Consider the following 14,672-nt stretch of genomic DNA (forward strand, 5'->3'; position numbering starts at 1 on the left):
CAAGGGTTCCAGGCCCTCTTCATCTGCATAGTGAGTTCAAGGCCAGTGTAGGTTAAGGAAAGAAAGAAGGGAAAGAGGGAGGAAAGGAAGAGACATCTTTCCAGATTTACATTAAAAAAAAAATCCAGATGTAAATTGGAGAATGTGAGGGAAAAGGCATAAAAGCTGACTTATTACAGTTATTTTGAAAGGGGGATGGTGACTCGGCACCTTCGGTAATTTTTTTCAAACACTTAAACTTCCACAACTGAAGCTCCCCACACTGAAGGGCCAAGCGGTCCTCAAGTGTGGTTTCTCCCTTCCAGGCCCCCTTCCAGAGGCCACACTCTGCTTTTTTTCTTTAATTTTTGAGACAGGATCTTGCTACAACTCTTCTTACAGTGGCCTTGAATCCCGGAGCTCAGCGATCTTTTTGCCTCAGACTCCTGGAAGCTCGGACTAGCGGACTAGCCGCAGTTCCAACCCCACTAAAGTCCTCCCACCTGGTGACTTGGGTCTTTCCCACCGATTTCCCACTAACCTGCTCCAGGCGGAAACCTTCATCCCTAACCCTTCTGCGGCCCATCCCACCCCCACCTCCCCTCCTCCCTCCCTCGTCCCTTTTATGGCCACATTATTGGAAGTGTCTGCCTGCCTGCTTACACGCCCACTCACGCCTCAGCCTACTGCCTTCTGATTTTGCCATGGAAACTGATCTCTTGGAGGTTACCACTGGCCTCCTTGTTACTAAATCTAGTGGGCCTTTCTTATTCCTTCCCTCTTTAACACCGCTGACCATGCCCGCCTCTGGCTCTCCCAGCGCCCACCGCGCCAGTCTCTCCGTCGCTGCTTTGCCCGTCTGCTCCGTTCACAGGTTCCAGGAGCTAGTGCTGGGCCCTCTTCCTTTATACAACCTTTCTGGGTCATCTCGATGCAATTTGGTTTTGATGCGTATGAATGGCCTCCAAACCTGTGTTTCTGTTTGTTTCTTAAGACAGGATCTCACGCGGCTCAAGTTGACCTCAAATGCCCTTTGTAGCAGAAGAGAACCTTGAACTCCTGATTCTCCGGAGAGCTGAGGGACAAGCATGTACCTTTGTGCCTCGTCTATTCAGTGCTGGGGAAAGTGAACCCAAGGCTTTGCATATGCTCAGTAAGCACTAGACCGACTTAGCTACATCCCCCCGGGGGGGGAGGCAAAATCCGTGTCTTGACCCCTCTGCCTTCTGAACTTGAGGTATCCAATCTTCTGGATAGTTCTTTGGCACAATCGTGTCCGATGCAGATCTCCTCCAACCTGTTTTAGCCCCCGCCTTGGAGTGACCTGCTTTAGCTCAACAAACACAACGTTCATTCATAATTATCTGTCCCCTCCCACCTGCTCCCCATGCCAGTCAGGTGAGCCTCATCTACCTGGCTCCTCCCTCTTGTACTTCTCAGTTCCCAGCATGCTTAGCTAGGCCACCGGGCCCTGCTCCTATTTACCTCGCTGATTCTGGGCCCCTCCACTTGGAAAAGCTCCCCTCATGTCCTGCTCAGACCAGCAAATGTAGCGACTCCTTGCAAACAGGGCCATTGACCTGCAGCCTGGGCCCCAGCTCCCTCCACAGCCTCCCTCCCCCCACGTCTTCTCCAGCCATAGTTCCTTTGCCTCCGGGCTTTTACATGCTGTCCCCTTTGTCTGGGACACACTTAGCCTGGCTAACTGGCACTCATCGTAAGCATGTGGGAGCCGATGGAGTGGACCTTGAAGGGCGGCGGACATGGGTTTCTTGAGCTGCATAACCTCAAGTCTGTTGACTGACTTTCCGGGACTCATCTGTAGGAAGGGCATAGCGAGACCTAGCATTCCTAATGTGTATTGGTTTTTCAGTCGTCTGACCTGCCTCTACCCACCTGAATTCTACCCCTTCTTCCTCATTCATGTACAGGTGGCAGTGAGCCCCGGAAAGTACATAGGCAGCACAGCATCCCCCAGCCCATTCCCACAGACACGCCACAGGCACCCCACAACCCACCCTCACATGCACCCCCACACGCACCCCACACGCATCCCCACATCCCATCCTCAATCTCCTAAACCAAGCACTGGAGTACAGGGAGACTCAGTGCTGGGCAGCAGAGAGGGCAGATTTGAGTAAGACTGGAGCAGAGGAAGCAAGGCCCAGAGAGGAAGAGGCTGCCAACGGGAGGGCTCTTCAGTATCTATCGCCCTTGTTCCAGCCGCCGACTGAAGCCAACTGAATTGTGAGAAACTCTTGCATTTCCAGACAGGGAGGAGGAAGGGGGTTCCCTGGATTTCAGTGAAGTCTTCAGTGATTTACACATCTTGTGAAGCAAGCATACTTGAGGCTAGTGATGTGGCTTATCAGTAAAGCGCTAAGCACACACAGAGCCAGAGCAGTGGGTGCAAGCCCCAGCGCCACACACAACCAGGCCCGGTGGGTGGGGCACGCCCTCAATCCCAGTACTTTGGAGGTAGAGGCAAGAAGATCTGGAGTTCAAGGTCAGACTCAGCTACATGGTGAGTTTGAGTCAAGCCTGAGCTACGGGGAACCTTGCCCCCAAAGCATGCAAGCAAACAGAATTCATCATGAAAGGGAGGAAGTGAGCCAGGCGTGGTGGCTCATGGCTACAACCACAGCCCACAGCGTGTGAGAAGCAGCGGGATACCACTGCTGCAGATTTGAAGCCACCGTGGTCCACATAGTGAGTATGGGGTCTGCTGGGACATTGAATGAGACCATGTCACAAGAAAATAAAAATCAAAAAGTTTAAAGAAATAAAATCATGAATGATGGGTTTGGTCCTCAGCTCCGAAAGAAAGAAAGAAAAAAAAATGAATGAGGTGTCTACATAGATATGAGCCACTAATAAATGGAGCTGTGCACTGAGCTGACTCTCTCCCTTCCCCCCCTTTTCTCCCTCCTTTCCTTCTTTTCTCCCTCCCTCTCTTTTCTCCCTCTCCTTTCTCTCCCTCCCTTCCTTCTTTCCCTCCCTCCTTCCTCTCCCTTCCTCCCTCCTCTCCCTCCATCCCTTTCTTCTCTTTCTCTTTCCCTTCCTTCTCTTCCTCCCTTCTCTCCCTCCCTCCCTTCTCTCCCTCCCTTCTCTCCCTCCTGTCCTTCTCTCCCTTCCTTTCTCTCCTTCCCTCCTTCCTCTATCCCTTCTCTCCCTTCCTCCTTCCTCTCCCTCCTCCTTCCTCTCCCTTCCTCCCTCCTCTCCCTCCCTCCTTCCTCCCCCTCTCTCCCTTCTCCCCTTCCCTCCCCCCTCTCTCTCTCCCTTTATGCATGTGTTACACACTCCACACACCTTTCCATTCTCTTCTTTCACCTTTCTCTGCCTCGCAGTCCGTTTTCAAATTCCTTTACCTCTTCTTTTACATTTTTCCTATATTTTGATCATGCCTTCCCCTCCTGCAACACCTCCCAGGTCCTTCCCACTTCCTACCCAGTCAATTTTATTCTCCCTCTTGAAAATAAAGTGTAAAAACAAACCCCACAAAAAAATGAAATGAAACTATATATATAATAAAATGAAACAAAAAGTCCACAAAAAAGTGGAATTTAGTTTCTATTGGCCAACTACTTTTGGGCATGGAGTCTGCCCTGGAGTGTGGTAGATATGCCCAGAGACACTCCATTGGAGAAAACTGATTTCCTCTTTGGCAGAGTACCAATTACAAATAGCTTCTCGGTTCAGGGTGGGACCCCACGTCAACTTCCCCTTCTTGGTTCTGGGACCCTGTCTGACTTGAGTGTGTGCTGATCTTGTGCTGTTGCAGTCTCTTGAGTTCACGTGGGTTCCTGTTGTGACTGGGAGACACTTGGAGTCCTCCCACACCTCTGACCCTGGAGAGGAGGGCTTTAATGGAGACATCCCATTTAAGCTTGACTACTTCAAAGTCTCCATACACTGCCTACTTGTGGGTTGTGGTGGTTTGAATGAGGATGGACCCGGTGGACTCATATGTTTCAATACGCAGTCTTCAGTCGGTAGAACTATTTGGGAAGGATTAGGAGGTGTGTCCTTGTTGGAGGTGTGGGCTGTCCTTCCCAGTTAGCTCTCACTGCCTCATCCCCGTGGGTCAATGTGTAAGGTCTCAGCTACTGCTCCAAAGCCAGGTCTTCTTCCTTGTTGCTGTGCTCTCCACCATGATGATCTCAGACTCTAGCCCTAGGAAGTCACAAGCCCCCCCCCCCCCAGATTAAACACTTTTCTCTATGTCGCCTTGGTCATGGTGTTTTATCTTGGAATTAGAAATGTAACTGAGACCTGGGTCTCTGTGTTAATTCCCATCTACCAAGAAGGGAAGTCTTTGATGAGGATAGCGTGAATCTCTAGTCTATGTGTTTAACCTATGAAGAGCCACTGTTTTGTTATGCTCCTGTAGCAGAACAATAATAGATTTCCCCCTAGGCCTATGGCCCATCTAGTCTCAGGTTCTTGGTCACTTTACTAGTGTCAGGTATGGGTGTCATGTCATGGAGGGAGTGGACCTTAAATCCAATGAAAAAGTGGTTGGCTCCTCCCATAACGCTCCTGCCACTATTGCCCAGTATATTTTGCAGACACCTGGGTGGTCCTTCTGGCTTCAGTCTCCTGAACACAGGGACCACAGGTTTGCACCATTGTGTCTGGCCTGACAAGGTCTTGTATAGCCCAGGATGGCCTTGAACTTTCTCTATATCCTGGAATGGTTTTGAACTCCTCATCCTCCTGTCTCTACCACATGAGCGTCGGTATTATGGGAGTGAGCCGCCGAACCTCACCTGGCTGTTTGCTTACTGTTGAACAGGAGAAGGATTGCATTTTGAAAATGAGGGAGGAGACTACACAGACTCCATTCTACTAAATGGAAGCCATTTGTGTTGCTGTGCCTGTATGGTGCACACTTACCATTGTGGTGCACGTTCCTGGTATTTCTTAGTGAGCAACTCATAAATATTTAAAATTTCTATGGTGTTTATAACCCACATAAATATAAATATAAATATATATATGAAGGTAAAATATTTAAGTTTAGTATGTAATTTATAAATACACACACATTTCTTTTCTTTTTCCTTATAATCATGCTTTGAGAGTAAGGCTATTTTAAATTAGCTTTTAGTTGGGTTGTTTCGTTGTTGTTTGTTGTTTGTTTTTGTTTTTGTTTGTTTGTTTGTTTTGAGACAGGGTTTCTCAGGATACCCACAGCTAACCTGGGACTTGCTCTGTAGGCCAGGCTGACCTCAAAATCAGTGATCTATGCTACCTGCTGGGATTAAAAGCTCATGGAGACCCACCCGGATAGCTTGGTTTGGTTTTGTTTTTGGTTTAATCATAAAAACGGGATGTAGTCATCTTTTAGAAATGATATTGCTGGATGTGGTGGTAAACACCCCTGATCCTAGCACTCAGGAGGCAGACATAGGTCAATCACTGTGAGTTCAAGGCTAGTTTAGTCTACATAGCAAGTTCCAGGATAGCCCGGTCTACAAAGTGAGACCCTGTCTTTAAAAAAAAAAAAATGCTGATGGTATAGTCAAGAAGAAATGATTTATAATTTCACTGAACTGAGAGATCTTGTAAACATTTTGCTGTGTGTCTTTCTAGCCCTTTTATATATAATTTTAGATTGTACCATACATATTTTATAACCTGTTTTTCCCAACCCTAATTATACACCATAAACATACCTTCCTGTCATTACTTTTTGGTGTGGATGTTCTTGAGGTTGCACCCTGGGTCCCATGGATGCTAAGCATGAGCTCTAACCCCTGAGTTCCACCCCAGCTCCTATTAGACACTTTCCCACAAGCCTTTGTGGGGTGCCTGAACCTGTGAACACTGACCTGTCTGCAGCTTCAGGAACATGTCTGCTCACGGTATTTCTTTGGGGTGAATTCCTACAACTGGAGTTGCTTGGTGAAGAAGCACATGGAAGGGGCTGGAAAGATGGCTCAGTAGTGGGAGCACTGGCTGCTCTTCCAGAGGATCCGGGTTCAAGTCCTTGCCCGTGGTGACTCACAACCGTCTGCAGCTCCAACTCCAGGAGAGCTGACACCTGCGGCTTCCACACGCACCTGCACTCTTGTGTTATATATCCACATGCAGGCATCCACACATGCTATAAAATAATAAACCCGGGGGGGAAAAACATTTAAAGCATGTGGACAGCCCTGAGACGGTTGCTAGGGGTGAAATTAAGAGGTTCAAATTTTATGGGGGTTGGGGATTTAGCTCAGCGGTAGAGCGCTTGCCTAGCAAGCGGAAGGCCCTGGGTTCGGTCCCCAGCTCCGAAAAAAAAAGAAAAAAGAAAAAAAAAATTTATGAAACCCACAGAGGTTCCCATTGTATTGCTGTTCTGATGCTCCCAAGAGAGGAAGAGAAGAAGGGAGGAAGGGAGGGAGGATGGAAGGCTGAGAGGAAGAGAGAAGGGAGGAAGAGAGAAGAGAGAAGAAAGAGAGGAAGAGAGAAGAGAGGAGGAGAGAAGAGAGGAAGAGAGAAGAGAGGAAGGGAGGAAGAGAGAAGAGAGAAGAAAGAGAGGAAGAGAGAAGAGAGGAAGAGAGAGGAGAGGAAGAGAGAAGAGAGGAGGAGAGAAGAGAGGAGGAGAGAAGAAAGAGAGGAAGAGAGAAGAGAGGAAGAGAGAGGAGAGGAAGAGAGAAGAGAGGAGGAGAGAAGAGAGGAAGAGAGAAGAAAGAGAGGAAGAGAGAAGAGGAAGAGAGAGGAGAGGAAGAGAGAAGAGGAAGAGAGAAGAGAGGAAGAGAGAAGAGAGGAGGAGAGAAGAGAGGAAGAGAGAAGAGAGGAAGAGAAGAGAGGAAGAGAGAAGAAAGAGAGGAAGAGAGAAGAGAGGGAGGGAGAGAGAGGAGAGGAAGAGAGAAGAGAGGAAGAGAGAAGAGGAAGAGAGAGGAGAGGAAGAGAGAAGAGAGGAAGAGAGAGAAGAGAAGAGAGAAGAGAGGAAGAGAGAAGAGAAGAGAGAAGAGAGGAAGAGAAGAGAGGAAGAGAGAAGAGAGGAAGAGAGAGGAGAGGAAGAGAGAAGAGGAAGAGAGGGTCGGGGAACGCCTTGCTCTCAGGAGTGGAATTTGAACAGGGGAAGATGGCCTGGCTTTTTGACCTCTTAGACCAGCGGTTCTCAGCCTGTGGGTCACAGGCCCTTTGGGGGGTCAAATGACTCTTTCCCAGGGATTTTATATCAGATAACCTGCCTATCAGATATTTCCATTTCATAACAGTAGCAAAATTACAGTTCTGAAGTAGTAACAAAATAATTTTATGTCTGGGGGTCACCACAACATAAGGAACCATATTAAAGGATGGCAGCATGGAGAATTAGATGGTCTGTTTCTGTTCTTGGGTCCCTTACCACCTCCCTCCCCCTGTCTCCCCCCTCCCTCCGTCCCTCCCTCCCATTGCTCCCCTGCAGTCTCCAGCATTTCTAGGCAATGGCACACTTCAAAGGAGGTTTCTATTTTACTGGCTACATGACTCCGGAAGTCACTTGTGCGTCTGAGGCCTCAGTTTGCCCATCTGTCCTACAAAGTCAATTGTACCCACTTGCAGACGCGTCATTGTCTTAAAAAGTAAGAAGAGTAACAAATCAAATCTGACACCCTGCTCTGGGACCTGCATCTGTTCAGCCCACCCCAAAGCAGTGGCGGCCAGCACTGACCCCATCTTTGAAAGGAGGAGAAGGTGGCAGAGAAAGCCTGGCGTGGGGCATTTGCCTGTAAACCTGGTGCTCAGGAGATGGGGATGAGAGTCAACCTTCACCGCCTCATGTAGTTACATAGTGAGCCCGAGGCCAGCCTGGGCTACATGAGACCCTGTCTCGAGAAAAGCAAAATGGAGGAGGAGGAGGAGGGAGGGGGCAGGGAAGGAGGAGGAGGGGGCAGGGAAGGAGAAGGAGGGTGCACGGATGGAGGGGGAGGAGGAGGGAGGGAGGAGGAGGAGGAGGAAGAGGAGGAAGAGGAGGAGGAGGAAGAGGAAGAAGAAAGAAATGGTGCTAGAGAGGCTGCTTACTTAGGGGCCCCTGAGCATCGGGCACCAGGTGGGGTGCGTGGGAACCTCTTCAGACAGCCCCTCCCCCGTGGCTGGCTGTCCTCTGGGGTTGTAATAGCGAGCCCCTATTGTAGTGGCTGCAGCAGCAGTGGTGGGATTCCTTGGCGCTCATCTACAAGCCCTTTCTCCCCCAGAGCGAGGCAGCCTCTGCAGGTTCCCATGACAACTGCACGCCTGGGAAGGACCAGCTTGGGGAAAAACCAGATTTTACTGTAAGGAAAAAACCTGGCCTGGAGCCACAGACAGGGCAAGCTGGGACAGGGACTGTGCTGGGACTGGGTCTTGGGACAAGGACCACAGAGGTGTGAACACCAACCAGCCTGCTCCAAGCTAAGTGCCTTGGCCCCACAGATAGCACAAATGCGCTGCCTCTGTTGTTCCTGCCTTATGGGTGGGAAGGCTGAGGCACTGTAAAGTTTAAAACTGGCAGCCCGACTCCAGGACTGGCATTCTTGGCCTCTCAGAAGGCATAGCTGCAATTTCCCCCAGTCTCTGACAACGGATAAAGGACAAGTTCCCTCTGTTCATTCTCGCATACATTTTTGCAAAAATGAAAATCATTAATTCTCCAAGCCTGGTGTTGCACGCCTTTGTTCCCAGCCCTTGGAAGGTAGAGGCAGCTGGTCTCTGTGAGTTCAGGGCCAGCCTGGTCTACTTCCTGAGTTCCACGGCTATAGTGAGACCCTGTCTCAAAAGAAAAAAAACAAACCAAACCCAAAATAAGCTCATTATTTCTACATACAATTGGGAGGCAAAAGGCTAGCGAGATTAAAATGGTGGGCCCCAAATTGCACAGCTAACAAATTATAGATCTGGGGTTTGAATCGTATCTGTCTACATCTGGAGGCCATGGTCAGTCCTCAACCACATTTTCTAAAATTAGATCTGCACCTTTATACTTTCCCATGAGCACATTAACTATAAGCCTGGGCAAAGGCCATGGCCGACTGGGATAGCTTTAGGGGCATGAATAGTTCTATGCATTTATCTCTGCGCCAATCCTTCCCCAACCTGTACGTGGTAGCGTATTAGCACACGTCTGTACACACATGCTCCCACAGACGTAAATGCAGGCCCTGGCAGGCTGATGCCAGCCCCTCCCAGGCAGTAGTGGATCTACCTACCTCACATAGGCCGGCAGGTGCTCCAGCCCACACCATCTTGCCTCACCTGGGAGAGGCTGGTCCCAGGCCTATCTCCCCAGCCCAGCTCATTCTGTGTAATCAAGTTGGGGCTTCCCGAGGGAGGAGAATCTTCCGGAGGTGTGTGAAGCCAACCGAACTTTTTGGATTCCTCTTTCTAAATAGAGTGAGCATTCGGAATATCAGTTGGAGGCCTAGGCTGCTTGATTGGGAAGATCACTGTCCCTAAAGGATATTTCCCATACGGTTGCGCCAGTATTCGATATGTTTTATTAACTGTATTCTGGTTTTATTAGTCAGGGCATCAGTGGTGTTCTGTGACTTTTCCGTGACTCCCAGGGCACGGCAGCGCTCTTGGCAACCGTCTATCATGTCTCTAGCGGATTAGTGAAGTCGGTCCTGAAGTAGGACTGTGTTATTTGTGGAAAAGGGTCACTGAAAGCAAGGGGTTGAGCAAGTGCATATATTTTGTTTTCCTCCTAGGACAGGAGTAGAAGCCTCTTGCACACCAGACAAGCCGTCTACTTGGAAACTACATGCCTGGTGACCCAAAGTTACCGCCAAGGTCCCAACCCTCCGGTCTTACTAAGAACGCTCTCAGTTAGTGACCAGAGAAGCCCGGCAGCGAGTGACCCGAAAGGCCTGTAATAGCAGGATGATCCAGTTCCAGCGATTTGAGCTGGTAGCTGGTCTAACCACTCGTCTATGTCCTTGAGACAGCCCTAAAGCAGCCGAAGAAGCTCGGACATCCTAAACTTCCACCAAACCTTTGGCACTCTCTACCACGTATGCCTCGGACCGAAAACTGCGAAAAGTCAAAAGAGCGCCCCAGCGTACAGTATAATGCCGCAAACCTGCCACTTTGGTAGAAACTAGCTTTGCAGCTCGAATCCACAGGACAGCAAGGATCCCCAAAGTGGAGGAGGCGTTGGTGGTGGGGGGTGGAGGGTGGGGGACGACTGTAGACTGGGAGGGAGGGGGCTGATAGAAGGGGGGGAGGTCAGAGTGGGGGACCATAGCCAACTGCTTTCTCCCCTTCCTCTCCTGAGTCCCCGGCTTCTCCGGAGTTAGCTTTCTGGCGGCCCAGCACAGCCTGAGCTGGGCCTATAGTAAAAGCTGGCTTGAGTGGCGGGTATGCATGCGGGCGAGATGACGGCGCAGCACTCAGTCTGCGAAGTCCAGACTTCTGTCTCTCCCACCCCCTGGGAATTTCATAAATAAACCCCTGGACCTGTTCCAAGAAGAATTTCAAGGCTTCTCGGCGTGTGGTGTGTTTCCAGAAACACAACAATTTTACATGGTGCCTGGTGTGCAGGGTCCTAAGAGGCTGGTGGGGAGGAATGACGATGAAAGACTGGGTGTGCCAAAGAGGAGGTGGGCCTGTTGGATTGGACCGGGTCCGGTGGGGTTGGGCCTGATGGGCCGAATGCAGTCGGGGGTGCACGAAGCGATTTGAACCTGGGCTTGGCAGCTGGCAGTTGTAAAACCTGGCTTCCCAGACACCCAGCCTGCCCCGGGGTTAGATTGCCCAGTCTTCTCTCCCCCACCCCGGGGCTTTGGTAAGATTCTCCACCAGGTTTTTGAAAAGTGACAGGGTACTAAAATAGCATAAAGTACGTCTCTCATTCTGTCTCTCTCTCTCTCCACTCTTACTCTCCCTGCTTCTCATTCATTCTCATTCTCTCTCTCTCTCTCTTTCCCCACAAAATGAAGGGAGAGTGGGGGAGTGGATAGGACTCCAGTATTGTGGTGGGGAAGGGGACAGAACAATACAAAAGAACAGGGAAGAAGAGATTCGTCTGGATGTGTGCCAGCACAACAGGGCCAGTGGTCATGGTGGGTATCCAAGGTAGCTGGGATTCCAACACCCAAGTTTGGTCAGGGGAACAGAATGTTAGCTTCCCCCTCCTGGACTGTGAACTCTGGAGGTCGAGAGCTACAAGCTTACTCATCCCCAGGACCTAGGCCAAGGCCCATCTCACAGACTTCAGTGTGTACTCCAGGATAAAGAATCGGTAGCCTACATATGGATTGCTAGAATATAAAGCAGCAGCAAATGGCTTCAAACAGCAAACTTGACAACAGGCAACACAGAGCTGGAAGTTTCTCCCACCGACAGGAACCGAATGACTTCTGCTGTGGTCAGGCTCTGAGTGATCCAGAGAAGGCAGACAGCACACAGAGGAGGAGGGGAAGGCTTCCTGGAGCTGGTAGAGAATTATACGGGCTGACGTGTTTGCTGGGTCATAGGCTTCAAGGACAAAGTCATTTAAGTGAGGAGACAGAGGGAAATCTCAGAGGACCTCACCAGGGGAAATACTGCCAGACAGATCTCATGGATCTGAGACAAGGCTGGATACCTGACTGAGGGGTGAGGTTCGACGCACCCATGAGCACACCCCAGTGAGCCTCACTTGTCTCCTTCACCTTGAGCCTTTGTACTCTCCACCTCTTTCCCACCTCAGCCTGGCCCACGGCCACTTCCGGGTACCTGCCACAGGCTAGCTAAGTCACTGGCTTCTCTTGCCTTTGTAGTTCAAATACAAGAGAGCCCTAGTCTCTAGGTTGCTTTTCCTAGGACCAGATAGCCAGCCCTGGTACCATCAACTGTAGCCAGAAGCCTGACCTGTACAACACCTGCCCCTCCCACCTCCCTGCCTCTCACTCTTTCCCCTCCCTTCATGTCTGATCCCCACCCCCTGCCCCTGCTCCTCCCCCTTACACCCATCCCTTCTTCTCACCCTTGCCCCTCCCCCACACTTGCACCCCATCTTTTGCCCCTATTCCCTTACCTCTACCCCTGCCTCCACACTCCTGTCTCCCAACTCCCATCCTTGTCCCCCACTACCCCCTGCCCCCCCACTGCCACCCTTGTCTTCCTCCCCCCCCACCCCCTTGGAAAAGCAGGAATTGCTGTCCTAGCATGATAGACCAGCAGGTAAGGGGGAGACTTTATACCAGGATCTTAGGGATATAGAAGGATAGGGAGGAGAAACCAGGAAAACAGAGAAACTGCCAGACTAGAAAGTCACTGAATGACCTTGGGTTGGGGCTCAGTTCCTCTCCCGTACCGTGAGGTGAATGGTGTTACTACTAGATGGCTGTGAACACACTTTGAGCAATCTTCCTACACTAGTGCCCAGTGTCCGGACACCATCTTTAGGTGTAAGGAGTCTGTCTGGATGAGTATTAAGTTCTCATTATATAGCGGTATTAACTACCAACCTGGGCACTGTCCTTGAACAAGACACTTGTCTCTGCTGAGCCTCCGTTTCTCTGCTCTAAAATAGCAGAATCAAAGCTGGGCGTGATGGCTCATGCCTTTAGTTCCAACACTTGGGAGGCAGAGGCAGAGGCAGGCAGATTCCTGAGTTCAAGGCCAGCCTGGTCTACATAGGGAGTTCCAGAATAGCCAGGGCTACACAGAGAAATCTTATCTCGAAAAAGCAATAATAACAACAATAATAAAAATGAAGTAGCAGGACCGGGCACAATAACTTTAAAAAATTCCCTTTCAGATTTAGAACTTCATGACTCCGAATCAGACTTTGTAGCAGTATGTAGTGGAGGAGTATGCTACCTCCCTGTCTTTAGATTCTGTATGTGACTACATATGCCTGTATGTTCTGGAGAAGACAGCTGAAAAGTACAGGGTCATCTTGTGGGACACCGGCACGTGGTAGTGTATGGCCAGAGCACTGGGACAGGGTGAGCAGGAGATGAAGACAGCACCAGCAATCTCGCAGTTCCGGCTCGCAGAACAAAGGCACCAGGCTGACAGGAAGAAACTGTGAGGCTCTCCACAGCAGGAGAATGTCCAGGAGAGCAATCCTGTTTGGCCAGTGGGCATGCTCTGGTAGAAACTCGAGTATGAATCATCACGGGACTGAGGGCACAGGGCCTGTTTACCGAGGAAGCACTGGGGTGGAACCAGGTCAGTGTGAGAGTTGAAGAAAGCAAGTCCTCCTCAGAAGTCCTGAGGTAGCCTCTGGGGCGGAGAGAGAGCAAGGAGAGCCTGGGAGGGTGTTCTTTAGGAATGTCACAGCTCAGCTCCTTCCTGTAGGACCACTTGTGTACAGACTGCAGGCTGCTGACACCTCTGCTTCCCTCAATAGGCGGGCTCACCTGGCCGTTCACCCCATAAGCCCCCATATTCCCCCATCTTCTAGCTCCACCTTTTCTGGCTCTGAGGGACTCATCTGCTCCCACCTCAGGCTGATGAACACTTCCAGAAAAGATAGTGCTGTCACGCAGGGTTCCTGAGCGCTTATATTTACTTGCTGTGGTTCTTGCTGAGTCCCCAGTGCCCCTTGGACATTCTTTCTGGTTTTCTGAGTCCCTGGAAAACACTCTCACCTTCTCCATATCATTACATATTATCATCTCTGTCATATTTTTGTGATTTACATTATTAACACTTTCTTCAAGCTTACCTTCCGCCATAAGCCATTCATCCTTATGAGGAAATTACATCAAAGTGACTGTCCCTTGACTGGGAACATTAAGATAAGCTTTTGTGCGTACACATTTTCTCTTTGCTCACCTCCTCCGTCCTGTCTCTGAGAGAGTAATGTTCTCCACCAGGCCAAAGCTGGCCCCTGTACCTTTGCATCTCAAGCCTACATCCTTCATCGCTTCTTGGTCCTGACAATTTTACTCCTTTGGCTTCCTGTGCCTTTGAAACCCTCATGGCTCCTTCACTAGAAGTGAGCTAGAATCTCTCTGCTCTTGGTAAAGCAACAGAACAAAGTAAGGTCGTACCTTTCACCTTGAGTATCTGACATCTTTTTTCCCTCTTGTTTGGTCCGGAAGTCGTTATTTTTAAATTCGATTATTTGGTTCATTTACATTTATTATAATCATGCATATATATGAATTTATTTTATTCCTTTTGTTCTATTTATTGCGTATTACTATTGCCATTTTCTTTTACTTGCTTACTTCCTTGTATTTTTCGTCCTATTTCCTCTTCTCTTAACCTGGAAGTTATACAATCCTTTTCTACTAGTGAATATGTAACTCTGTAAAGCATGCATGAAGTCAGTAGTGACTTACACTTTCTGTTTGACTCATTTTAAAAAGGCATTTTCTATGAAGAGATAGTTCTAAGTTGATTTATTTTCCTCTAAGTTCTATTTGGTTATATCCTTTTTTTTTTTTTGGCTGCATATTTATTGTAATGTTAAATACAGAATCTTCTATGTCAAAGGTTGATTCCTCTGGAGATAATCTGTTACTTTCTTTATGGTTCTTCCATGCATTGTCGAGGTTACTTGAATCCAAACAGTGAGTGATTTCTCAAACTGTTTAGACAGGGAGAATTTCAAATTAAAACATACCATGGAGGGTTGAGGATTTAGCTCAGTGCTTACCTACCAAGTGCAAGGCCCTGGGTTCAGTCACCAGCTCCGAAAAAAAGAAAAAAGAAAAAAAAAAAACCAAAAAAAAAACCAAAAAACATACCATGGAGCCGGCTGGTATTGATGAATTTTCCTGGAAGATTTTCGCCCT

At 49.2% G+C, this 14,672-nt stretch overlaps 1 long non-coding RNA gene across 1 annotated transcript; it reads right to left on the reverse strand.

Annotated features, from left to right (window-relative positions):
• Positions 1–3,306: 3,306 nt before the first annotated feature.
• Positions 3,307–9,240, reverse strand: LOC148004989 (uncharacterized). The gene is made up of 3 exons (XR_015626182.1): positions 9,144–9,240; positions 5,814–6,088; positions 3,307–4,152 (listed from the first exon to the last, which is right to left on the reverse strand). It is a non-coding gene; the product is annotated as an uncharacterized LOC148004989 (long non-coding RNA).
• Positions 9,241–14,672: the final 5,432 nt, after the last annotated feature.

This window comes from Rattus norvegicus, chromosome 7 (genome assembly GCF_021556685.1).
Source record: "Rattus norvegicus strain SHRSP/BbbUtx chromosome 7, alternate assembly SHRSP_T2T, whole genome shotgun sequence".
Lineage (NCBI taxonomy): Eukaryota > Metazoa > Chordata > Mammalia > Rodentia > Muridae > Rattus > Rattus norvegicus.